This window comes from Octopus bimaculoides, chromosome 4 (assembly GCF_001194135.2).
Source record: "Octopus bimaculoides isolate UCB-OBI-ISO-001 chromosome 4, ASM119413v2, whole genome shotgun sequence".
Taxonomy (NCBI): Eukaryota; Metazoa; Mollusca; class Cephalopoda; order Octopoda; family Octopodidae; genus Octopus; species Octopus bimaculoides.
Genome location: NC_068984.1, coordinates 57,759,612 through 57,785,407, shown reverse-complemented (window position 1 = coordinate 57,785,407; position 25,796 = coordinate 57,759,612). Strand labels below are relative to the sequence as shown.

The following is a 25,796-nucleotide window of genomic DNA, read 5'->3' as shown; positions in this document are numbered from 1 at the left end:
CTCAACCCCAACCAAGAAGGGAACTTCATGGAAAAAAGGTTCTTCTCTCTATCTGGTGGGATTGTAAAGGAGTAATTCACTTTGAATTGTTACCACCTAATGCAACAATCAATGCTCAAGTCTACTGTCGGCAATTAGAGCGTTTGAACCAAGCTTTGAAGAAAAAAAGACCTGCTTTAGTGAATTGAAAAGGAGTGATGTTTCATCAGGACAATGCACGACCCCACACCGCAAAGATCACATCACAGAAGATCAAAGAGCTTGGTCAGGAAAAAATTCATGACCCACCTTATTCTCCCAACCTTGCTCCTTCAGACTACCATTTGTTTTGTAGTTTACAGAATTATTTGGGGGACATAACTTTTGCAAGCCAGGAGGAGGTTGAAACTGACATTTCAGAGTTCTTCGCTTTGAAACCAAAAGAGTTTTACATTGATGAGATTAAAAAGCCTGTAAGTAGATGGAAGGAAGTCATAGATAATCAGGGAAAGTACATTGATAATTAAATTTAAATATAACATTTGATCACTTGTTTTCTTTATTCAAAATTCGGACAGAACTTATGGGATGACCTGATATATATATATATATGTATGTATATTTTTTTTCAAGAAGTTAAATGTTATGGCTGGTCATAGAGTGACCATTAGTTTCACATTTATAAAGTACTTAACAGTATACACAACTCCTATACTGCTAAGTGCTTTATAGTTGCGAAAGCAATAGTCACTTTATGACCGGCCATAGCTTTAACTTTCTAAAGAATGTATTACAGCTCTAATGTGTGCTTCTTTTTTGGATATATGAACTACTGACAATATATATATAATATAATATATATATACAGAGCTGGATGTAAGTCCGTTAATCATTAATTAACGAAGTTAACATTTTTGTTAACAATTTAACTTTTAAGTTAAGTTTGAAAATCATTATCAGACTAATTAACTTCTATTACATTTAACTTCTGTTAACTCAAAATTTCATAAAACCTGGTAAACATTTAAAAGTTTCTATTGTTTTCAGATTGTCTTAGCATATTTAATATTGTACGTGTCATTCTTTCAACCCCGATACAACGCCACTTATTATTATAACTTGTAGGATCTCATTTGGCTTTGCCTGGATTTAAAACCAAAGCCACCTACTTGTTACTTGGAAAGACAGCGGGAAATTTCTTTGTCCTGTCAAGAGGGAACAGTAGTTGATGTGTTTCCACTTGATCCGTGATCTTGCTGAGGTGGATGTCAACAGAGAAAATATTGACTTCCATAAAATGGAAAAAATAAATGGAAGGAAAAAGTTGGTAAATATTTCGGTGTGAATGCAAATAGCTGATTCATGGTAGCAGGGCATGCTAGAAATGCAGCTAAATTTTTCCTTTTCTGGAAAAAGGAGTTGTTTACACATGATTTCGATGTCACATTTGTTGAAACCATGCAAAATAACCTGAGAAAAAAAAAAAACCTGCAAAACAAAACTCCCTTGGTGGGAAACTTCAAAGCCCCCACCACCCCTTCCACCTTTCTTTTCCAGAAAAAAAGTGGCTTGCGGCAGGTTTGAGTTCAGATATGTTGAATGCACCCAAAAAAACTGTGGAAAAAAAATTATTCCACACTGAGGTACGAAATATTTACTGAAAGAATAAAATCTTGTACCAATTATACCTGTATTTTAATTAATTCAAATTAATGTACCTCATCTTGAAAAGTGGCAAAATTTTTGTTAGTTGGGATAATTTTAGTAACAAATCAAACAGATAAGATATAAGGTAGTAAATAATAGCTGACTATATATTTTTGCTTGACTCAAATTGTGATACCTATAAGCCTAGTTAGCAAAATATTACTCAATGAGTAGATATCAAAACTTTTCAAATAACTGCTGGTTAACATTACCATATCCTCATTCTACGGAAATCGATGCCATATAATCTTTATTATTATTACTATTTACTTATGTAAGGTGGTGAGCTGGCAGAATCATTAGTGTGCCAGACACAATGCTTATTGGTATTTCTACTGGCTTCATGTTCTGAGTTCAAATTCCTCTGAGGTCACTTTTGCCTTTCATCCTTTCAGGGTTGATAAAATAAGCACCAGTTGAACATTGGAGTCAATATAATCAATTTGCTCCCTCCCTCAAAATTGCTGGCCTTGTGCCAAAAATTGAAACCATTATTATCTGCATACGTGAGGCAGCAGGTTGGTGGAATCATTAACATGTTGAACAAAATGCTTAGTGGCATTTTGTCCAACTTTATTTTCTGAATTCAAATTCCACTAAGGTTGACTATGCTTTTCATCCTTTCGGGATCGAGGGAATAAGTATCAGTTGATCACTATGGTCTTGTGCCTACGGTAGAAAAGATTATTATTGGTTTCAAGTTTTGGCAAAAGGCCAGTAATTTCAGAGAACTGGGTAAGTTGATTACCCCAGTGTTTGAGTGGTTCTTATTTCACCAACACCAAAAGGATGAAAAGCAAAGTGAACCTTGGTGGAATTTGAACTCATAACATAAAGATGGATGAAATGCTGCTAAGTATTTTGCCCAGCATGCTAATTATTCTGCAAGCTCACCACCTTGAAACGATTATTATTATTTATATATGTAAGGTGTGGCAAGCTGGCTGAATTATTAACATGCTGGACAAAATGCTTAGTAGCATTTCTTCCATCTTTACATTCTGAATTCAAATTCCACCAAGGTTGAATTTACCTTTTATCTTTTCAGGGTTGATAAAACAGGTACCAGTTGAGCCCTGGGTCTGATGTAATCAAGTTTCCTCTTCCTCTAAATTTCACACCTTGTCCCTATAGCAGAAAAGATTATTATTCATATATGTATATGAATTTATCTCAGGCCCAGTTAGCCTTCCACAGGAGCAAGCCTAAAAGTCTGTACGGAATACAGTTTTTGAGCTAGCACATTATAAGAGAAGCTGATCTGTCTGTCCATCAAAACATCTGTTAGAGGGAGGGGAGGAAGGGAGACAACCCCTATTACAACGTATATTTAGAAGGGGAGGAGAAGTTGTTGAGCATATCAATGTGATTGTTGTAGTAGGCTTGTGCTGAAGGCTCTATTTCATCTTGAATAGGTTGAAACCTGATAGCATAGTAACTAGTAAAAACTATATATACATCTATAGGCATGTGTGTGAATTTATGTTGTATGGTGTTTGATATACATGTATTTACCAATGCTGTTCATATACATGCCACTGGCCACTTTGAGTTATTTCTCTTAAACTCATTTTAGTTTAATTTATGCAAATTACCTAGCCTATAAATGTGTTCTATTCTTTTTGTATAAGTCTGTAGAGTAGAACAGTTGTTGAGCTGATGATGCCTATTGAGATAGAAATGCATGTCCACAATTATTCTCCTATCTCTAGATAACAAACCTGTTCTTTTCTTTAGTGGCATGTCAACTTTGGAGAATTCTAGGGTCTTGAGATTATCTCTCTTTTTCATAAATAGATGTTGATAATGACAGAAATGCATAGGAAGTTGATTCCAGTGTCAGATATAATGAAAGTAAATTACAATCATGTTGGAAAGTATTGGTGAATGGCCTGTGAGGTGAGAGAGCTGTATAATAATTATCTTTATTATCTTGTAAGATGGCGAACTAGTAGAATTGTTGGCTTGCTGGACAAAATGCTTAGTGGCATTTCGTTCATCCTTATGTTCTGAGTTCTAATTATACCAAGGTTGTCTTTGCTTTTCATCCTTTCGGGGTTGATAAAATAAGTACCAGCTGAGTGCTGGGGTTGATGTCACCAACTTAGCTGCACCCCCAAAATTACTGACCTTGTGCCAACATTTGAAACCATTATTATTATTGTCTTGTTCCTCTAAAGTGGTGAGTTTTCAGAACTGTTAGCATGCTGGACAAAATGCTTCAATCAAATATGCACCAGTCAAGTACTGGGGTCAATATAATTGATTAGCCCCCATCCCACTAAAATTTCAGGTCTTGTGCCTATAGCAGAAAGGATTATTATCCTGTCCCTCTTTGGTTTTTGTAGATGGCCAAGGCTCATCTTGTACATCAACATAACTTCTTTAAGAGTATGAAGAATGGAGTATGTAGCCATACAAGTAAGCAGAGACCTATGACCACTTCTGCCTATACCACATCTTCTATGCAATGAAACTATGGAAGTGAAAATAATTTCATTGTTGTAGAGACATGATACCATGACCACCACAATGAAAGGTCTGTCATCTGTGGTTTGAAGAAATTGCACTAAACATTTAGAGATGGAGAGCTGTGCTAGATGACCAGTATCACTTTCTCCTCCATGACTTCTTGAATCAGTGGCAGGCAGACAAAGATAGCTGGAAGTATATCAAGGATGCAGTGGGATAATCTCAATAATCTGCATAGCTTGTCATGCTCTGAGATATATACCCAAGAGTTTTGCTCAGTATCATCTTCCTGTTCACCACAACCTGATCACTGACAGAATTTCTCTGAGTGCCAGAAAAACCATTGACTACTCTCAATCATTGCCCAAAAGGTGGAACACTGCTGTATACAGTTTATAGAGCTACATGCAAGAGCTGGGTGCCAGAAGAAAGCCAGTGGCAGATGAGCTGTCTTGAAAAGGATTTGACAGTATTATGAAGGCAGTGAATTGCAAGAATCATTAGAGCTTTGGTAAAAATGTTTTGCAAGTTTTTTTTCCTGCTCTTTACATTCTGAGCTTACCTCCAGCCAAGGCCAACTTTTGCTTTTCAACTCTCTAGGGTTCATAAAACAAAGTAACAGTTAAGTACTGTGGTTGACTGCTGGCCTTGTACCTAAATTAGAAACCATTGTTATTGACATTATTACAGCATGAAGTTAGACATTATTATTACAGCATGAAACAAGAGTAAACAAGACTAAAATATCTTACATGACTTGTAATTACTGTATATTTGAGTTCAACTCACATATCTTCAAGGTTAATAGAATATTATGTCATCCATGTATTCATGTGCATTAAATTAACTGAAATTTTTCTTACATATTTGAGGTATTGTTCATATGTAAGAAGTCATTATCACTTTGATATGATACTGATAGGGAAACAATATTAATGCTTCTATCATTATTCTGGTCCACAGTAGGATTGAATGTAGCATTGCAAAGCTGAGAAAAAATTAACTATACAGTTCTAATGCTGCTTATAATGGTAGGATATACCCACCCATGGTACCATTTTATAGCTAGGTGACTTACATATTCAAATGCTTAGGTCATGTTTGCCAGCCAAGTTGGTGCTACATTTTTTGCTTTTCAATTGTATGCAGTGAAGGCATATGGCATGATGGTTAGGGTGTTTGTCACATAATCATAAGGACATGGGTTCAGTTCCAGGATTGAGTGGTGCATTGTGTCCTTGAGCAAGGCACTTCTTTTTCACATTGTTCCAGTCTACTCAACTGAAATGAGTTCCAGCTGAGTGCTAGTGCATCCCTCTATTTCTCTACTGTCACATCCTGGATGTTCTGTTGGGCCAAAGATGAAGAGCAGAGGAGGTTATATCTGCTTGCAACTTCATAGGCACGTAAAAGAATTTCCAAACCGTGGTACATGTTAACCAGTCATCATTTGTGAATAAGTTGGTAGCATGTACTATGGTTTCATTCACGAGTGATGGCTGCCTACACTGTTGTATGCATTAACATTGAATATTTTAGTTAACTTGAGAAAAAATAGTTGGTAGCCATAGTTTTATGGACTCTTCTAAACTGGAACATTTGTAAATGTAGATAATAAACTTCAAAGGAGTGTGTGACACAGGTTCTTGACAAAGTTAAGTGATTTCATTTCACTCTCACCTTGTGATTTTAATATCCAACCTTAATAAACATGTTAGAGAGGAATGGGTTCTATTAGGCTGACTTTTCCCAACACGTTAGCTGAATACAATCTTCAGTGATGTTTCAATAACTTTTAACAGCGCAGAATAACATCTCGTTTGGTTTTACTGTGAAATTTTGCATACCATTATATAATATGTTGCGTGTTCATTTGAGGAAATAATACAAGAAATTAACTTTTCCCTATGCTCATAGATGATTTGTTACACCAATTTATAGAAAAAGGGTAGGCTCCAGAGCACATTCAGATTAGTTGTTTGAGAATGTATTATGCACAACGTAATTGGATCCGTGATCCAAATTCCGTGTAATACTCAACCAATGTTCAGAACTCACATGATAGGTAAGACAACCAACCATTACAGATTATTATGCTGAGCCTATAAAAGGTTGATCGTCTTCAATATGCCATAATAAAAATTGGTCTTGCTATAAACTCATTAAAACTTGAAAGACATTCCCTGTGGTATATCTAGATGATATATTCACTTTGAATTGTTAAAGTTTTGTATTTGGGAAAACATAAATAAAAGAGGAGTTCTAGAAGGGTAAGGCTCTGGAGAAGTAAGATTGAGAAAAGTGTTTTGAATCTGGAAATAATGTTGGGATGAGAGATAGGTGCATCAAGCAGAAGTAAGTGAAGGTGACACATAATTATGATGAGCTTAGAAGAACATAAACTTAATACAAAGATTGCAAAGGTTTTAGCTGTGCCATATCAGTGAGTAGATGTGATGTAATAATGTGATTTCTTTCCCTGAGAGTTGATGAAAAAAAAAAGAAAAAAAAAAAGAAGTACTAGCTCAGAGTTTATTTTAAAAGAAAAACGCAAAGTTCTTTTCCATATACTGAAGAATGGAAAGATTGTTCTAAAATGAATTTACATGTGAACCGTAAAGAAAACTATTTGGAAGATAATTTCAGCATATGAAGAAGTAAATATTCTACTTTAAGGCTGAGATACGTTTTTACTTATAAAAAACTTTCATAACTATCTATATTCTTAAATGCTGAGCTTGCATGATAATTGTTACATGAAAATGGTAACATTTATTTAATACATACAAGTTTTAATAAGGCGTGAAAACTGTTAATTCCTAAAGGCATCTCCATTACTGGATACAATAGATTTATTAAAGATCTGAATCGACTCAACCTTTAATTGTATTCGCCTTGATTTTGGTGACGGTAAATCCTGGAAAAAACAAAAAACAAACAAAAAAAATTTATGACGGATGATATTTTAGACAAGTTAAGGTAAATATATACTCAAAAACACATAAAGCCTTTAGCTTAAAGTTTGACCCCTGATCAATTCTACTGTAATGATTCCTAACAGACTCATTTATTGTTTTACATCTCGATATCGTTGTTGATTACAAATATAGTATCTTGTTTTTAAAATTTAAATGCCAATTTAAGAAACCATATCGGAACAATAAGTAGGATAATCCCGGTTGCTAAGTTAGATTTATCTCCCTTGGACTAAAAAATATATTTTGGTTCTTTGATAACAGGTGGTGTTTATGGGTATCTATTTCTAAAGACATGATCCAATATCACCATTACTGGATACAATAGATATGATGAAGATATGAATCGACTCATCCAGGTGGTGGTGATGGAAACACCAGTTTCCACCTGGCGTGACTTTTTAACTCTGCCATCTTTATATTTTGCTTGTTTCAGTCATCAGAGTGCGGTCATACTGGGGCACCACCTTGACGAATTTTTAGTCGAATGAATGAACCCCAGTACTTATTTTTTTGTTAAGCCTGGTATTTACTCTATCGGCCTCTTTGCCGAACCGCTAAGTTACGGGGACGTAAACACACCAATACCGGCTGTGAAGCGGTAGTGGGGAACAAGGACAAACACACGCATGACAAGCTTCTTTCAGTTTCCATCTACCAAGTCCACTCACAAGGCTTTGGTCAGTAAGAGGCTATAGTAGAAGACCACTTGCACAAGATACCACGCAGTTAGACCGAACCCGGAACCATGTGGTTGAAAAGCAAGCTTTTTACAATACAGCCACGTCTGCACTATATGCTGATAATGTATTTACTGACTTTATTATTTCTCTCTCCATTTTTTTACTGTTTACTTTTGTAAATCATGTCTTTTTTCACTGAATTACTGCAAACATTCATATCAAGAAATTCTGGGTCGTGGACCTCCGGCTGTTCGACAATGAGGATTCAGTTGTTCAATCTGAATTGATGCCAAAGTGGATGAGCATTCCACAGATATGTACACCCTTGACGCAATCCTTCAGGCAGAATCAAGTTGTACAACTCAGAAAGTATCTGTTAACCTGAGAAAATGGCAATTGCCTAAGGTACCAAGTCAAGGGTTCGAACCGGAGACCTTATGGTTGCGAAGTAAACTACACACACACACACAGCTACCCGCCCACCATCGCAAAAGAAAATATCATCTCAAAACATTCCTTTCTACTACAGGCACAAGGTCTGGAATTTTTGCGGGAGGAGGTAAGTCGACTACATCGACCCCAGTGCTCAACTGATTCTTATTTTATCGATCCACAGAGGACTAAAGGCTAAGTCGGCTGAACTCAGAATGCAAAGACGGACGAAATATCGCTAAGCATTTTGCCCGGTGTGCTAACGATTCTGTCAGCTCACCGATTTGTATGTTTTAGACATTACGAATTTCGGAGTTAGGAAAAAAAACAAAAAAACTTAGGAGGGGTTAATTTTTTGCTTTTCTGTTGTAAATTTTCCGTTTTGACATCTTCAAAATTTTTTGTCGGGATTACGTTATGCAACAATTTTGAAAAATCCTAATCTCAAATGTTTATACGTAAATCTGAAGAAGGAAGAGGAGACAAAGGAGGAGAGGAAGAAGAACAAAGTGATTTAAATTTGAAAAGTTACACGGTGGAGAGGCAGACAACCTTTCTCATCCTTTTTCTTTTTTTTTTTATTCATAATATGCAAAGCTAAAAACATACAAATTCCGAAGAACTTTGGAAACCCTTCCAAAGGTTTTGGCGCATTAGGTAATTTCTTTCTATTGTATGGGAGTTTCTCTTATTTTAATAAATACCGTATTTGATGACATAAAAGACACACTTCAATCTGAGCAGAGCTTATCCAGGAAAAAAGTTTTTAGCGCATTAAAGTTAGGTCTAACTTAAGGCGGCGAACAGGCAGAATCGTTAACGCGCCAGATAGAATGCCAAGTAGCATTTCGTCTGCCTTTACATTCTGAGTTCAAATTCCGCGAGGTCGACTTTGCCTTTCATCCTTTCGGGGTTGATAAAATAAGTACCTGTTGAGCACTGGGATCGATGTAATCGACTTACCCACTTACCCGAATCGCTGCCCTTGTGCTTAAATTTGAAACCATCAAATACGGTAATTATCAAATTTAGGTAGATTTTGACAGGTATTGATATTTTAAAACTCTCAATGTTGTACAAATATCCCATTTAAAAATACTTTTCTGATTATTAAAGTAGTAACGCTTGCAGAGAGCAAGTATACTTGTAATATTGTTGATTATTGTTGACAATAGCCAGCTGTCAACAAACACCAGTTATTCCTCCAGTTTCGACAAAAGTGAAAGTTTTTGCAAAGGAGGAAGCTTTTGATGGTACTAGTTAGATATTGATGCTTTAATTGTTTTTCCTTACATAGTTTGAAAGACAATAAGATAAACCAACAAGTTTATTTAAGCGAACATAATAATATTCATTTTTACACGCAGTTTTGTTTTATTTAATTTTTTAAAAGATATTATTTAACTTTTGTGGTGAATATATATAATGCCCACGAGGTCGGCATATGAAATATCTAAAGTGCTGTATATAAGGCAAGAACTGGGACACATCTGGTCATTATTAAGAATATAGACGCAGATAAATATTTAATATCTTTTAAGGGAAGATAGCGAAAAAGGTGTTTCCCTATCTATCAATTGTTACATATTCAGAGGTAAAAACTACAATTGAATTAGATTTCTCTGTCATCATTCATCATAATTAGGAGAATTAACCACTGATTTCAGTCTGGGAGAGAATAGAATAGCCTTGCGATGGTATTAAAAGCTTTCATTATTGTCGTTCAAGTGTCTTATATTAGCGAAGAATATATAGATCCCCCCCCCCAGCTCAAATCAGTATTAGAATACAATTATAATCATTAAGTAAATAATTTAGAATTGTCTTACCAAAGAGTAAACCATTCCGGTATTATGAGTATAAATAGCATTGATCAATATTTCTTGTACGGAAGACCAGTAGTGAAATATTCGTTTCCGACTTCTCGAATTGCTTTTTAGTCTTTATCTCTAGATCAAACCATTTTGGTCAATACGATGAATTTTGTATTTAACTCATTGCTTTTCTTGACAAGAATTATCATCAACAATAGTGATTTTTGGGCGAACATAATGAAGTCAAAACCCCATCAACAAAAGTGAATGCTCCCCCACCATAATAATTACGAGTTCTGTTGTTTCTGAGTTTTAGACTTTTCTGACTATTTTAGCGCTACACTGACAAAGAATTTATTACACCAATTGCATCATTCATATTGTAAAGTTGTTAACCATACAATACGTACAATAACTTGAGTTTAAAGATGCATTTCTAATAATGCTGTTTAAGCTGGTAACATTTTCCTAAGCTTTTGCCAAAATTAAAGCTTAAATTAGAAAACATCGCGTGATTTTGTCAAATTTTACGTTATACTGGTCAAAATGGAAATTAATTTTGTTCGTTAATGAAAATTAAGTTCTGTACTCAAGCAGTTACTCCATTGAGTGTTTAGAGCACTAGTTTTCAACTGGGACCCATATGGCCCTTGGGGGTCCATGTAAGATTTTCTGGTTAAATTTTATGTGCAATAAATTGCTTATACTTCTAGAATACACGAAATATTTTAACTTTTATACATTCCTAATAATATTTCATTATAAAAATACAGTAGGGCTTTTTTTTTTATATATATCGAATGGCTAGAAATGTAAAGTAGGAATGAAATGGATCCATGGACAAAAAAATAGTTTAGAACCACTGGCTTCATAGATCTAACCAGTATGGTGCTTAAAATGGGACGACTCTTGGGTGTAAGGATCGAAGGATACTGATACGTTCGTAGATATTGTAGGGTTTAAAGAAACCTTAGAGGAAAATGTGACTGAGTATCTAGTGTCTCATAGAGAAAGTATATCAAAGGAGGAATTAATGTTAGAATAAGAACAAAAAAATTCAAACTCCACTTAAATTGAGAGTAATGAATATTCTTTTCTACTCTAGGCACAATGCCCGAAATTTTGGGGGAGGGGGCCAGTCGATTAGATCGACCCTAGTACGCAACTGGTACTTTATTTATCGACCCCGAAAAGGTGATAGGTAAAGTTGATCTCGGCGGAATTTGAACTCAGAGCGTAAAGTCAGACGAAATACCGTTAAGCATTTCGCCCGCGCGTAATGAATACTGCTAAAGTGATGATACAGAGAATGTTTTTTACTGATAAGGACCCTAATCGTGAACGCAATACAAAAATTACAAACGAATTTAAAATGAGCTTAGTTCTTACCCTGAGCTGTACAACGAGATAATGTACCATAAATATCGAACAATTTCAGATGTTCATCGACCCTCGAGTAGATGTTGATGTACTATATGATAGAAGCAGTGACATTCACCCTGTCAATAACTCTCATTCCACTATCACCATCCTTCACATAGTACTCAACGTCTGTGTTAAGAACATATCCTATTACAATATTATGATTTTTAAAAAAATTATTGCTAGGCGTATTTGTCCTCAAATGTTATTGTGTATAAATATATTGTTTAGAAGTTATTTTTATACATGTAAGCGATCGTTTTGTTTAGTTTTGTTGGCATCACCACTTTACAATGTGAAAATCAATAGAAAAGTCAATTTCATGTTACGGGATATTTCGCTTGATGTAACATGGAAGATGATATATATATATATATATATATTACTAGTAGCAGTCGCCATATTCCCTTTCATATTGGCGAACTCTGATGAACATAATGTTATATAATCGGATTGTTACCTAACACTCCGTTGTATTCCTAACGCGAAACCGATTGGTACGATCAGCCGTGATGGATATATGATACTGCACATTTCGGATTGTATGTATGTATGTATGTGCGTGCGTGTGTGTATTACTGGTAATATATATGTAGTGGAAATGGTGTAGCACAAGATGTTGAGATAGCAGATGAAATAGGCATGTGGACGACTTCAAAGTAAAATAATGGAAAAACATCGGTTTGTAGTTTAAATAATTTATTTAAACGACACTTGCATTTACTTGTATATACAAAAATATTTCACTACATCACATCATTACCAACTGCTTCGAGCTGGCGAAGAAAGTAACAGGGTACATACTGCGGATACGATAGGGTAGAACCGGACATGGTTTGTGTCTGTGTGTGCGTTGGTCATCCAGTGGTGTCTGTTTATGTTCTGCGATAGCGACTGTCGTTCATGTTGAATATCTGAGAAATTACTGGCTGGCTATCTCGTGGCGCGTCTCTCTCTCTCTCCGTCCCTGACTTGACTACTTCTCTCACTGACCGTCTGTCTCTGACAAGATTCTCTGACTGACTGTCCCTTGACGGATTACTGTATTTATAAAAGTCGTGAAAGCTAGAAGGACAGACATACCACAAAAGAAATTCCTACCTAAGTAGTCACCTCCTGTCCACTTGAACCTTAAATGACACGGCTGAGGTCGAAGGGAAACAATCCATCATAATTTGACAGGACAAAGAAATTTCTTTCACGCCTGTTTGATTAGTGGTGGATCAGACAAGCGAGAATCCTTAGATTCGGTTTCGAATCTCAGCTCGGAAAAAGGGAGTGTTAGTTTTTACACACACACGCACACACATATTAGAATACCCCAGCCGTCAATAAAGACGGAATTATTATTGAAAAAGTTACCCGAGGAAAGTTGATAATTAGAGGACGAGAAAGTAAATAAAAATGTCAAAATAACAGGAAAATGAGAAAATTATATTTATCACTCCCAAAATACTATACGGGTATGATTCACTGCAGAAGTTCATGAAGAACCACATTTCTTGTGTAGACATGAAGAGGCACTAACACATATTAGCCGTCTGAATTTTCAATATATAATTTCAAAGTGTTCCTAACCCTAACGTTAACCCAAATCAGACAATTTCACAGCACAGACTACTGAAACTGCGGTAGACAGCACCCTTTAGGGTGCTTACCGCAGTTTCAGTAGCACCAAAATTGCTTATGACTGTTGCGATGCCAGACAGATCATCTGAATTTATGAACATTGTGACACATCAAAAGATCGCAGAATGAACTTCTGGATACAAAAAAAAAAAAAAAATAAATAAACAGAACAACGCTGTTCTGTTTATTTTCAAACCCTGTTTGAAAATTTAGAGAGAAAGATTTTTATTGGTGTTGGCGAGAAAACAATCAGATCAAGCTTGAGTATGATAGCAACTTACTGCAAAAGGACTGTTCGGGCTACAATAATGGTGAAAAAAAAATCTCATAATTATTGCGATGCACGGCACATCGTCAAGATTTATGAATATTGAAACATTAGTTAAGCATTACGAAAACAGAATGAACTTTCAAATATAAAAGACAAACAGAACAACTAAATAGACATTGTTGAAGTAAGAAAGAAACATTGTTGGTTAATTTAGAAAACATCAAACTGTTTCAGTATGAAACAAATACAAAAAAAATAAACACAACGACTCCAGGTCGTGTCGAATGATTTAGAAAGTAAATCATATAAATTGGAATAGCTTCAGACGTTAAAGTGTTATTTACAAAAGAAGTATACATAAGAAAGAGACTTAGTATATTATACACACACAATGTATATAACATGAGAAAATAGAATTTACATGGATTCTTTGTTAACCACTACGATCGTTTCAATCCATTGTGCATCGGCTCCTCGTGGGCAAAATGTTGTACAGCTAGTTGGGGTGCATTATTCAGTGCAGATGTGCTTTGTCAGGTGATTTTTCACAAGGTACCTCCCTCATTAAACCCGATTTCGTTTAGTTCGGTTATAATACATTTTGTTATTTGCCTTTAGCTCGTGATGTGATTGGTTGAATTTTACGCAGGAATTGGATCGAAGGTCCAATCACGTTGCGCGTAATATATTTCAAATAACAAATCCTGTATGTGGTCTGGAGCCTCCTTTTCCATAAATTGGTTTGACAGATTATTCACGAATCAGAGAGGTGAGAGTTTTTTTTTCATCAAGACGAGCTATGCACATCCTGCTGTTTCCAGAGGAAAATTAATATATAACCAACGACGACCCAAGCTGAATTATCAAATGATGGTGAACAACAACCAACAGAATTTGTAATGTTTCTTGCTTTGATTCCGTGTACCACTTTACGAAGGAATATAGATGGTTTCTTTTGTTACTTCTACAAATGAACACGCAAAATATATTATACAATGATGTACATGTTTTTTTTATAGTAAAACCAAGTGTGGCTTTAACCAATGTAAAACTCTGTTCTTCATAGTCGACGGTTTTTTTAAAATTTGGGGTCGAGTAGCAGCCAAGAAACCAGTCTTCTTTCGGACTTGTTTATCTGTGTTTCCTATGGGCACCTCTAGTGTGTTTGACTATGTTTTCGCATTTATAACCTCTATTTTGGCAGAAACATCTGATACTTTCAATAATATGGGTTGATATTGCAACAAGATGATTGGCTCATATTCATGGAAGCTGCCTAATCTTTAGCTGCTAAACCTATACGGTTTCAAATCTAGGTCTCACTAAAAATCTTTATTTTTCATCAACAACTTTAACAGATCAGTCAATAATTTATTCTAATATATTCTCTTTCATTGTTCATGACTTCTTGCCAACGTTACACAAGCTTGCAATGCTTTGACAGTAAAAATCATCAGGTTTTGACTTGAAGAATTAATCGAACCACGTAGTCGTTGAACAAACGTGTCGCAGATTGTTGGAGAGCAACTAAAATAGGTAATAATCTGAAGGCTTTACATCAAGAGAAACGGCCAAAAATACATCAAGAAAATACGGCAGAGCTCTTGAATAGCATTTTCGGTCAAATTAGCGACATGAAGGTGTAGGCGCATTACTCCCCCTGACAGCGGGTAAACAAGCTGGCTATACAGAGATAGAAGGCGTTACAAAACATTAAGGTTCAGCCACATGACCTTATCTCTTCCACTTTCTGTACTGGGACCTCGAACTGTAAAGATGTGATCTAGCCTCTCTCAACACCCACCAGCTACAAGATAGGAGCATAGCACAGAAGACCATGGCCTTTACACACCAGCCATTCTATTTATCATCCCATTGTGTAATATACGCGTGGCCACAATAAACGTGTTTAAGTTGCAACCTCGCTTGTATGTTTTTCATCCGGGTTTACCACCAGCGAAATTACAGCCTTCTGAAAGTCATATTAGGTGGCTCATAACGACCTGCATCATCTAAAATGGTGACCTCCGACGTGAACACAGACTTCTAAAATGACAACCCAATGTGGGAGATGAACATATTCATCTGAAATGGTGACCACTGAGCGAATACAGACCAGTGAAGACGTATTCCCTTTTCTCTTTCGTGACGCAACCAGACCACCACTCCTCGCATAGGAATATGCTACCACTGATGTCTCTCGTCATCATATGGTCTTCTTCACCAGGAAAAATTTTGGTGTCATTTTCAAGCGGGGAAACTGCAAATCATTTTCCTCGGGTTGTAACCGAAAATACATCTTGGTCATTGGAAGACAGCGTTCCAGAGAATTTTCTTCTTGCTTATAAAAAAAAAAAGAAAAAAGGAAAAAAAAAATCATCTGGAATTTTCACAAGAATTCACATGGACAGAAAATTTTCCTACATGTCAGGTATGAGTTTCTTTCTCTCAACCACCCGGATTATCTACGCGTTGGCCATAATTTGTTCCCTATCAACTAGCAAGGATTTCTTCTATTTTCATCCTCTGCTATTAAAAAAAAAAACAAATTCCTAGTTCGTGGCTCGTCGCGTCTTCTTTTATCTAGTGTGTTTTGACTGCTATTTCTAACAGTGTTTCTTCAACCAGTTGTTCTTCGTGCCGTTCCGTTTTCCTACTGTCGTCCAAGATGAGTCATTTTCCTCTGCCTCAATATCAAGGAGATGTTAAGATGTGGTTTTCACAACAGGATTCGTTCTTCATTTCTTTTAACAATTCAGTCAGCACAGAGCAAACTCCACATCACTCTTACTGGCATTCCTTCTCCGCTTGCACTTTCAGTGAGAGATATGATAACAGGAACCCCACCGGATATGACTTACGAAACTTTCAAAGTCGAGGTTCTGCGGCGTAACTCACCCTCGGCTGAGAGTAAATTTTGCACACTCTTGCAGGATAAGCATCTCGGGGAGCGAACCCCCACCCAGTTTTTACGACGAATCCAAGAGTTGTCCGATAGCTCATATGAAGGACAGGCATTTGTCAAACAACTATTTTTCTCGAAGATGCCTTCTAATGTACAGTCGATTTTAGCTCCTATGATGAAACACACGGCCCTTGAACATTCGCCGCCTCCGCAGACAGGATTATGGAATTTTCTGGCTCACCATCCTCTGCTTCTTCATCTTCCTCTCGAGATTCTACTTCTTCTGCTCCGGTTGACATGCAATCCTCTGAAATCTGGTACTACTAAATCAGCATGGTCCCGAACGCGCAGTCGCGCGTCCGCGCTAGCTAGTCGTGAGTGGTCGATCCTAACCCGCGTGTGCAAATGAATGTGGTTAGGATCGACCACTCACGACTAGCTAGCGCGGACGCGCGACTGCGCGTTCGGGACCATGCTGCTTTAGTAGTACCCTGAAATCTTGTGGGCCGACGCAGAACTGACCCGCCAGGTTTCACGCATGTGTAGGAACCGTTCATCTTCAAGGCATCATTCGACAGGAAGGACCAGGCGTTGCTCCTTCTCGAGCACATGCGCACTTCCTGCGCCCTCAGTCTGCTGGTACCACAGGAAGTTCAAGGACCAGACCGAGAAATGTGCACAGCCCTGCTCCTACTCTTCTCAGGCAAACTAGGCAGGTAGACACTGGGCTCATCAGTTGTCTCCCTCATCGAGCGTTCTTTATCAGAGATGCCAAATTCTTCAAAGTCCTTTATGGTGGATACGGGTGTCAGTTGTAATAAACGATCGTGCGAACCAAAGAAGATGGCGACGAACGGAAGAAAGCTCCTTTTCACGCGCCGCACGGTCGAACACAAAACATGTTATATAACATGAGATGCGAGCAAGTGCCAGTAAAGGAAAGAGAGAATGACAGACAACCGTTAGATATATATAAAGAGTAAGTTTATTGAGGTAGTCAACTGTGTGTCTGTTTGTGCGTGCATGCGGCTAATAACACATACATAAGACAGGCCTTCTTGTACAAGAGTATGTATACAACATTATGAATGACGGACCGTAGTATAAGCAAGAGTATGTGTACAATATGTATGAGTACAATAATGTGTTTGTATGTGAATGTAGAATACAAAGCATAGAATAAGTGTCTGTAACATAGACTATAAGAGACCTGAACACAAAGATAGAGAAATACCAGTTCGTATAAGAGTTACACAGTTGAATGTCTGTATTCAGGAAGTTGTTGCCGAAGAGCAGAGCTGTGGTCTCACATGTTGTGTGTGAAGTTGAGCGTCGATGCTGGAGACCGGTTACTTGGTACAGAAGATTCTTGCAGGTTGGTAGCGAGATTCTCTAGTTTAAAAAAACATCTATATTCACCTGAAACTCTCAAGCCCTATCGACTTTTATTGATTTTTTTCCTTTTTATCATTATTCCTTGACTGAGTGATCAGTTTTAACAGATTAATCTTCTGATAGTTGAATGCACAACTTTTAACATTATTAACGTCGTCTCCCTCATTGGACACGAAACTCAGCTTGCGAAGACTTATTGGGGCAAGCGAAAGCGAAATTGTGATGGCACATGTGCCCAGCGTCGCCTTTCTGGCACTTGTGCCCGCGGCATGTGTAAGGACTTTCGAGCGAGATCGTTGCCAGTGCCCCTGGACTGGCTCTTGTGCGGGTGGCACATAAAATACACCATTTTGAGCGTGGCCGTTGCCAGTACCGCCTAACTGGCCTTCGTGCGGGTGGCACGTAAAAGCACCAACTACACTCTCTGAGTGGTTGGCGTTAGGAAGGGCATCCAGCTGTAGAAACTCTGCCAAATCAGATTGGAGCCTGGAGTAGCCATCTGGTTTCACCAGTCCTCAGTCAAATCGTCCAACCCATGCTAGCATGGAAAGCGGACGTTAAACGACGATGATGATGATGATGATTAACTACATACACACTGAAAGAACAATCCACAAAACTCTCTGAAATCTATAGGTACCAATAAACTGTAAATATAAATGCATGCTCGTATTTTGGGCCATGAATCAACTTGGTAAACTACCAAATAATAGATATTCAAGAAAAATGTTAAAAACATGGAATGTGAATCAGTTCCAGGACACAAAATGGGGGAAAAAAATAATAATCAATAATAAGCATTCGCATGAGTGGCTGTGTGGTAAGTAGCTTGCTTACCAACCACATGGTTCTGGGTTCATTCCCACTGCGTGGCACCTTGGGCAAGTATCTTCTACTATAGCCTCAGGCTGACCAAAGCCTTGTGAGTGGATTTGGTAGACGGAAACTGAAAGAAGCCCGTCATATATATATGTATGTATGTATTTGTGTGTCTGTGTTTGTCCCCTCACCATCGCTTGACAACCAATGTTGGTCTGTTTATATCCCTGTAACCTAGTGGTTTGGCAAAAGAGACCGATAGAATAAGTACTAGGCTTACAAAGAATAAGTCCTGGGGTTGATTTGTTTGACTAAAGGCAGTGCTCCAGCATGGCCGCAGTCAAATGACTGAAACAAGTAAAAAGAAAAATGTAAAAATAAAGAATGTATATATATATATATGTGTGTGTGTGTGTGTGTGCATTTGCATTGCACACATAATTTAACTGTCTAAATTGAAGTATCAACCAACCAATTATAAGTTACTTTTCTTGAATACAATAAAATTTTGTATCCTGGCATATGAAGTTGTTTTCTAACATTTTTCTCTCATTATACATATATGTTTATATTAATTCTGTTGTTTGCAGCAAATCAATTTTTGTTATATAAGTGTGTGAATTGGGAAATAAATTGAAAAAGAAATGAAAAACCACTCAAAGATCTGAATATTTAATTAACTGATGCCAAATTTCATTGGATTTCCTTCTATGAAACATTATCTATAAGCAAGAACTGTAAGAGCTATTGGATAGAGATAAAATAGAAGTATATTTTATATTAGCTACGTTTCATAAAATGTAAATAAGTCTAAATCTAAAGATTATTTGCCAACATAACATGGCAGTCCTGGTTTAGGATGAATGTTGCTGTAATTTAGCCCCAGGAGACATTGTCTCCAGCTGGCTGTATAACACGATCTGTGTCCTTATATTTTCAAGTGGGGGTGCTAGATTCCCTTGTTTGAAAATATAAGGATACAAATCGTGTCGTATAGCCAGCTGGAGACAGTGTCTCCTGGGGCTAAATTACAACAACATTTGTCCTAAACCAGGACTGTTATGTTATGTTGGCAAATAATCTTTAGTCCAAAGTACTGTTGCTGAATATCTCATTGTGAGATTTACAAATAGTAATTTTCTAAGTCTAAATCTAGTTCTTGAAATTATGAAACTTTAAATCTATTATTATTGCTATAGACAACTGAATCCTGGACCATGAAGAAAGAGCTTCAAAATTATCTTCATGTTATATACATATCAGGCATCTGAAGGCAGTGAGCTGGTAGAATTGTTACCTAGCAGCATTTCTTCCAACCTTTTACATTTTGAGTTCGAATTCCGCTGAGGTCAACTTTGCCTTTCATTCTTTCAGAATTGATAAAATAAATACCAGTTCAACACTGGAGTTGATGTAATCAACTTCTATTCCCACTCTAAATTGATGGCTTTGTGCCAAAATTAGAATGAGCATCTGGCATCTCATGAGAGCTCAAAACACCTTTTGGCATAAGCACAGGATTTGCAAGGAGAATTATGGACTTATTCTGCCCCATCTCAACTATTTTTGTTCAATGTAAGGTAGCTTTACTGGTTATTGCAATAATCCAGAATGTCATATTAGATGTTATGTTTTAGAGACTTCTGCACCTAATAGAAAATGAAAACCACTCAACTATATTGATATTATTAACAGGTACAAAAGAGCATGAAATACCGAGGAACTATCAAAAGTGATGATAGAGATTCCTTGTGAAGTGTGGTGAAACATATTTTGGCTGTTTCCACTTGAAGTGGAAGAAGAGGAGGAAGAAGAAGAAAAGGAAGAAGAAGAAGGAAGAAGAGGAAAGCAAGTACTTGAGGAAAGTACTTTTCTAAAAATTATGAAAATTTTACTAAAATTAGAAATCATTTCTACTTTATGAATGGTTGGTGTTATTAGAATCAGCATCCATCAGGAAAAGTACTGACTCTATAAACCCATACATGGTCAAATTTACAGAACTATTCAACTCATGCTAGCAAAGGCAAACAAATGTAAAAATGTTAGAAAAAAAAGTATGACAATTAGAAAGAAAAATATGTGAATGCTTAACACGTATTTATTTTTTATGGCTTTATTTAAAAAAAAAAAGAGAAGTACCTATCACCTTTTTTGCAGGGTCTCACAGTCTGATGGAGAAAAGAGAGGAAGAACCCAAGACTTAGACAAGAGTCTTGGTATGATGCTTGCAGTAGATGGATTTGGCCAAAAGTACCCAAGAACCAAGTGATAGATTACACTAGGCATAGGCAATTATTTCAGAGAAGTTGGTCATATGAGGCTGCATTTATCTCATCTGGTGGCCACACTGCTAAAGGAATTCATGGTAATTTTTTTCATTAGGCATGCAATTTAGAAAGTCCTGCAATCTGCAGATTATGAACTAGATTGCAGTCTGGATTAGGCTATCAACCCAGAGCAGGTAGATCTATTGGACTTCTATATAGTACCTATCTACCCAGTTCTACTCACAAGGCTTAGATCAATCTAAGGCTATGGTAGAAAACATTGGCTTGTCTCACATTCAAACTGAACCTGGAAAATCACATGACCATGCTTGCGCACATAGAACTTATTGGAACAAATATGCAAGAACAATATCTAACTGTAATATGACATGAGAATCTGTCACTCAGACTTTTATGTTACATTTTTAAATGAATAGTCAAAACATGCAGATATTAAATAACTTTAGCTTTACTAATATTGTTTACATTCAATAATTACTGTTAAATGAGTGCATGATGGTAAATGATAAAAAGAACAAACAAAAATACATGACACAGTAACAAGTGTCATGTTTTTTTGTTTGTTTTTCTTATCGTTTGCCATCATAGTAAATGTGCTCATTTAACACTAATTATCAAATGTAAACTATGAACTCAAAATAGTAAAGCTAAAGTTATTCAATATCTGTGTGCTTTGATTACACAACGTAACAATTTTCAAAACAAAATTTGTTTATTGTATTTTTTTTATTGTTTATCAATCCATTTTTTCTGCTGATTCCAAAAATGAAATTAGTTTTTGTGTATCATCAACAGTTAAGAAAATATGCCGACTTTCAATGTTATTATATATTCGGTATTGTTATAATGTTCCTCTACTAAATGTATTTCTAATTTTCTCTTTCAGACTAATTACTAAGTTCTGCTACTTTCAAGATGGCTACTAGAGTATGTAAAAATTCTCCAGATACATTTTGCTATGTGTGTGGTTATTATATTGGAAAAAAGCAGGTATTACATAAGATCGTTAAAGGTGTCAAATTGTGGATAGCGTACAGACTCTATTTCAGAATACTCATGGGTGACCAGGACAAACCATGGGCCCCACATGTGATATGTGGAAGCTGTTGATCTACTCTAGAAGGATGGTTAAGATGTACAGGAAAGTCAATGCCTTTTGCCATTCCAAGAGTATGGAGAGAGCGAAAGAACCATCATGATGGTACAGAAAAGTGAAAGGAAGACAAGTTCTTCAGTATCCATCATCTAGAGCACCTGTCCCACATAATGATAGTTTACGAGTACCACTACCACCAGAAAATATTTCATCTGAAGAGTCAACAAGTAGCAGCAGCCAAGAAATGGAGGAAGCTTTCGTACCAAGAACGACTTCGGAGCCTCACTTTCCAAATCAGAGTGAGCTAGATGATTTAATCAGGGATCTGGGTCTTACTATGTCAGGAGCTGAACTTCTTTCATCAAGGTTGAAGGAATGGAATCTACTGGGGGAAGATTACAAGACATCTGTGTACCGAAAATGCCATGAAGAATTTGAAATTTACTATGAAATTATTAATGATCTGTGTTATTGTAAAGATGTGATTGGTTTGTTTACTGCTATTGGACTCAAGCATGATTCTGCAGAATGGCAACTGTTCATAGATAGCTCAACATGAAGTCTCAAAGCAGTGTTGCTCCACAATGAAAACAAATATCCTTCTTTGCCTCTTGCACACTCCATACAGAAGAAAGAAAATTATGATAATGTCAAAGAATTTCTCGACAAAATAAATTACGCTGAGTTCAAGTGGGATGTTTGTGGTGATTTCAAGATGCTTGCCTTCTTGCTTGGCTTATAAGGAGGATACACAAAGTATTCATGTTTCCTTTGCTTATGGGACAGCAGAGCTGATGAGGATCATTACAAGAGAGTACATTGGTCCCCACGAGTAGAACTGTTAAATGTTCTCAAACAGCCTCTAGTAGATTCCAACACTTCATATCAAACTCGGATTGGTAAAACAGTTTGTGAAGGCCTTAGATTTTAGAGGAGAAGCTTTTCAAGAAATTTGTCTTATGTTTCCAAAGCTATCTAAGATCAAGGGTGGCATATTTGTTGGGCCCCAAGTAAATGCAATGTTAAAGTTGAAGAAACTGGAACAAGCAATGACAAAAGTTGAAAAAGAAGCTTGGTGTGCATTTCGTGATGTAGTTCATGGATTCCTAGGAAATCACAAGGATCCTAATTACAAACGGCTGGTAGCAAAGCTTATTGAAAACTTCAAGAAAAATGGGTTGTCATATGTCCTTAAAGGTTCATTTTTGCACTCTCACCTAGATTTTTACCCTGAAAACTTGGGTGATGTCAGTGAGGAGCATGGTGAGAGATTTCATCAGGACATCGCAACTATGGGAAGAAGATACCAAGGACGATGGGTTACTGCTATGATGGGAGATTATATATTGTCTCTAGTCAGAAGAGATGAAAATATACACTCCAGAAAATCTCGATCATCAAAGCACTTCTTATCTTAAGAAAAGAGTCATCAAGGCATTTACAGTGCAGAGTTTTATTGTTTCTTTTTGTTCTAACTAATATTATACTTCCTAAATACCTTTCAATATATGAAAAAGTACTAAATGTTGTGTAATTATCCTTACAATATTAGAATAGATTGAACCAACAAAGTGCTGTAGAGAAAAGTTACAAATATAACGAGCAAATATGAAATTAGGAATAAATAAATAACTATCGATGTTACGTCAAAGCAAATGTGATTTTTGAATTTAGTGGCAAAAAATGCATATATGAACATGTGTTACATTGTGTTATTCATTTAAGAATGATTGCATATGTAAGCCAATTTGGTCTGATTAGGTCAGTGTTTCCTAAAGTTTAGCCTGTTTACCACAGGAAATGTATAACTGAATTTGATACCCAGGTGTTTTCTCATCTCATTTTCCAGCTGTATCTCAAGTTCAGAGTAGAAACCTGAGATCAGTTAAATACAAATGAATGCAGCAAGTATTTGATATTTCTAATTGTTGCATGTCTTTCAGTTTAACTTTCTACATTTCATAGAAATGGAACATCACACTTTTGACACATTCATATGCTAGCATAGAAAGCAGTCATTTAAACTTTTAGCCATCTTAAATTCCAGACAAAATACTATCATTAACCTTGCTTTAGGTAAAATAACTTACATGTTTCTTGTGAATCAGCTGGTATATCAAATGCTTGATATCCTGTTCATACATGATGCTCTACTGCATTTATCTTACTAAAATTGAGTTTCCAATACCTGGTTTCTGTACAGTTCTGATACTCCTTTTTAGCATAATTAATTATGCAGAATTGGCTAAAGGTACCTAAAAACTAGATGTGGTGTAAAATGATGGACAATCTTTTCTGAGAAGTGGGCAATATGAGACATGGCCCATCATCTGGTGGGACACACTACTAAAAGTATTCAAGGTAAATTTTCATTAGGCACACCATTCTGAAAACCCTGTGGTCTTCTCTTTCTGACAGTGTAATTGCTTATACAAAGGTACTATTATCAAGGTGGAATGTCTTTTATCAGAGGTCTGCTCATGTGACTTTAAATAACTGTTTAGTTGCACGTGCATACTGTTGGACAAAAGTTCTGTAAAATTGGCAATGGCTCAGAATACTAAATTCAGTTTTATCTGCACAAAAAAGTTTCCTGTGGTTAACTGGCATCCTGTTCAGGGAGCCATTTGCTTTCTTTTTCCACTTCACTTGATCATTATGCAAAAAGTGGTCTCAATGAACACAGCAGAAATGCAACTATCTGTATAATAGAGTAGAATTAGTTCCACACTATCACTATTCTGTTTGCAATTCAGATTACTCTGTCAGATGTAATGGTTATTTATTCATATTGCTCTGAATTATGCATTATCTCATAGCTGAGAGTTCAATGATGTGATTGTTTACTTTTAGAATGGCATTGTTGGGCATATGTGAGATCTGGATTTAGCCAGTTTGGACATAAAGCAGTTAGGCTGGATATAGCCAGTTTAAATGCTAAAGGGTTAAACTATATATTATCATGAAAATGTTGCATAGGATCATTATTATGTTCTAGTGGAAACCACCAAGAAACTTTCTCACTATTTGTTCCAATTCAAAAGTTATCAACCTGAGAAAGATGACACTTTGAAACTGGTCTTTGAATGCTTACCAAATTGTACATTTCATTCTCAAGGATCTACCAACCAAAAATAAGATCTTCCAATTCATGGAAGATACAAAAAAGTTCAACAACAGAAGCATCTAACTGTCTATTCTTTCTTTCTTTCTTTCTTTTTTTATCATTTTCTTATACATAAAGGGTTTAAGATGCATTTTTAGTATATTTTGGTTTTTTAGCTTCACACAGAAGCTTAAATTGATAAAATAAATGCTGTGTGGTTAAAGACTGCAGGCCATGGTGTGTTCTCTGGTGGTTTGCTTGAGGTCGTATAAAAGTTTTATGGTGCAAGTGATGTAATTTGTGCTGTGAATGAGTATGAAATACAAAATTAACAGGCATATACTGATTGTTATTTTTGTTACCAACAAAAAACGATTAAAATGTTCCAACAGATAGATTGCATAATGAACATGTAGCTTTTGAAGTGTATCTTAATTAAATATAAACCACAAAGCTGGAGGATTAGAATATAATTGTTGGCTATGCAACATGAATATGAAAGTCTAAGAACAAGCTTGTTTAGAAAGTGACAGTGGAGCATCAGTATTGACTGATATAAAAGAAATAGCTCTGCTAGAATTAATTTATAATGTATATGGATAGTATGCATTATGTGATGGGAATTGGTGAAAGAAGGCTTCGAAGGGAAAACAGATACAATTAATTATATAAAAATGTTTTGGCTGACAAGATTTGGAATGCAATTAGGGATTCTGTTGTAGAGACTGAGCAACATTTACTAATTTGGAATAAACTAATAGCCAGTTAATACTTTGGCCATTGATGAAGACTTGAAAAAT

The 25,796-nt window shown here is 36.3% G+C and overlaps 1 protein-coding gene across 5 annotated transcripts in view; it reads right to left on the bottom strand.

The window, feature by feature from the left end:
* Positions 1-25,796, bottom strand: part of LOC106874710 (zinc finger protein OZF) — a 32,919-nt gene that overhangs the window by 5,617 nt on the left and 1,506 nt on the right. The window contains exons 1-3 of one of the 5 annotated variants that reach the window (XM_052967095.1): positions 12,289-16,578; positions 6,946-7,075; positions 289-450 (exon numbers count right to left, since the gene is read on the bottom strand). The gene's annotated coding sequence lies outside the window, so the exon portion shown is untranslated. Of the gene's footprint in view, positions 1-288; positions 451-6,945; positions 7,076-10,077; positions 10,563-11,451; positions 11,797-12,288; positions 16,579-25,796 lie in introns of those variants that run through there. The other 4 variants (XM_052967093.1, XM_052967092.1, XM_052967094.1 and 1 more) reach the window with 4 other exon arrangements.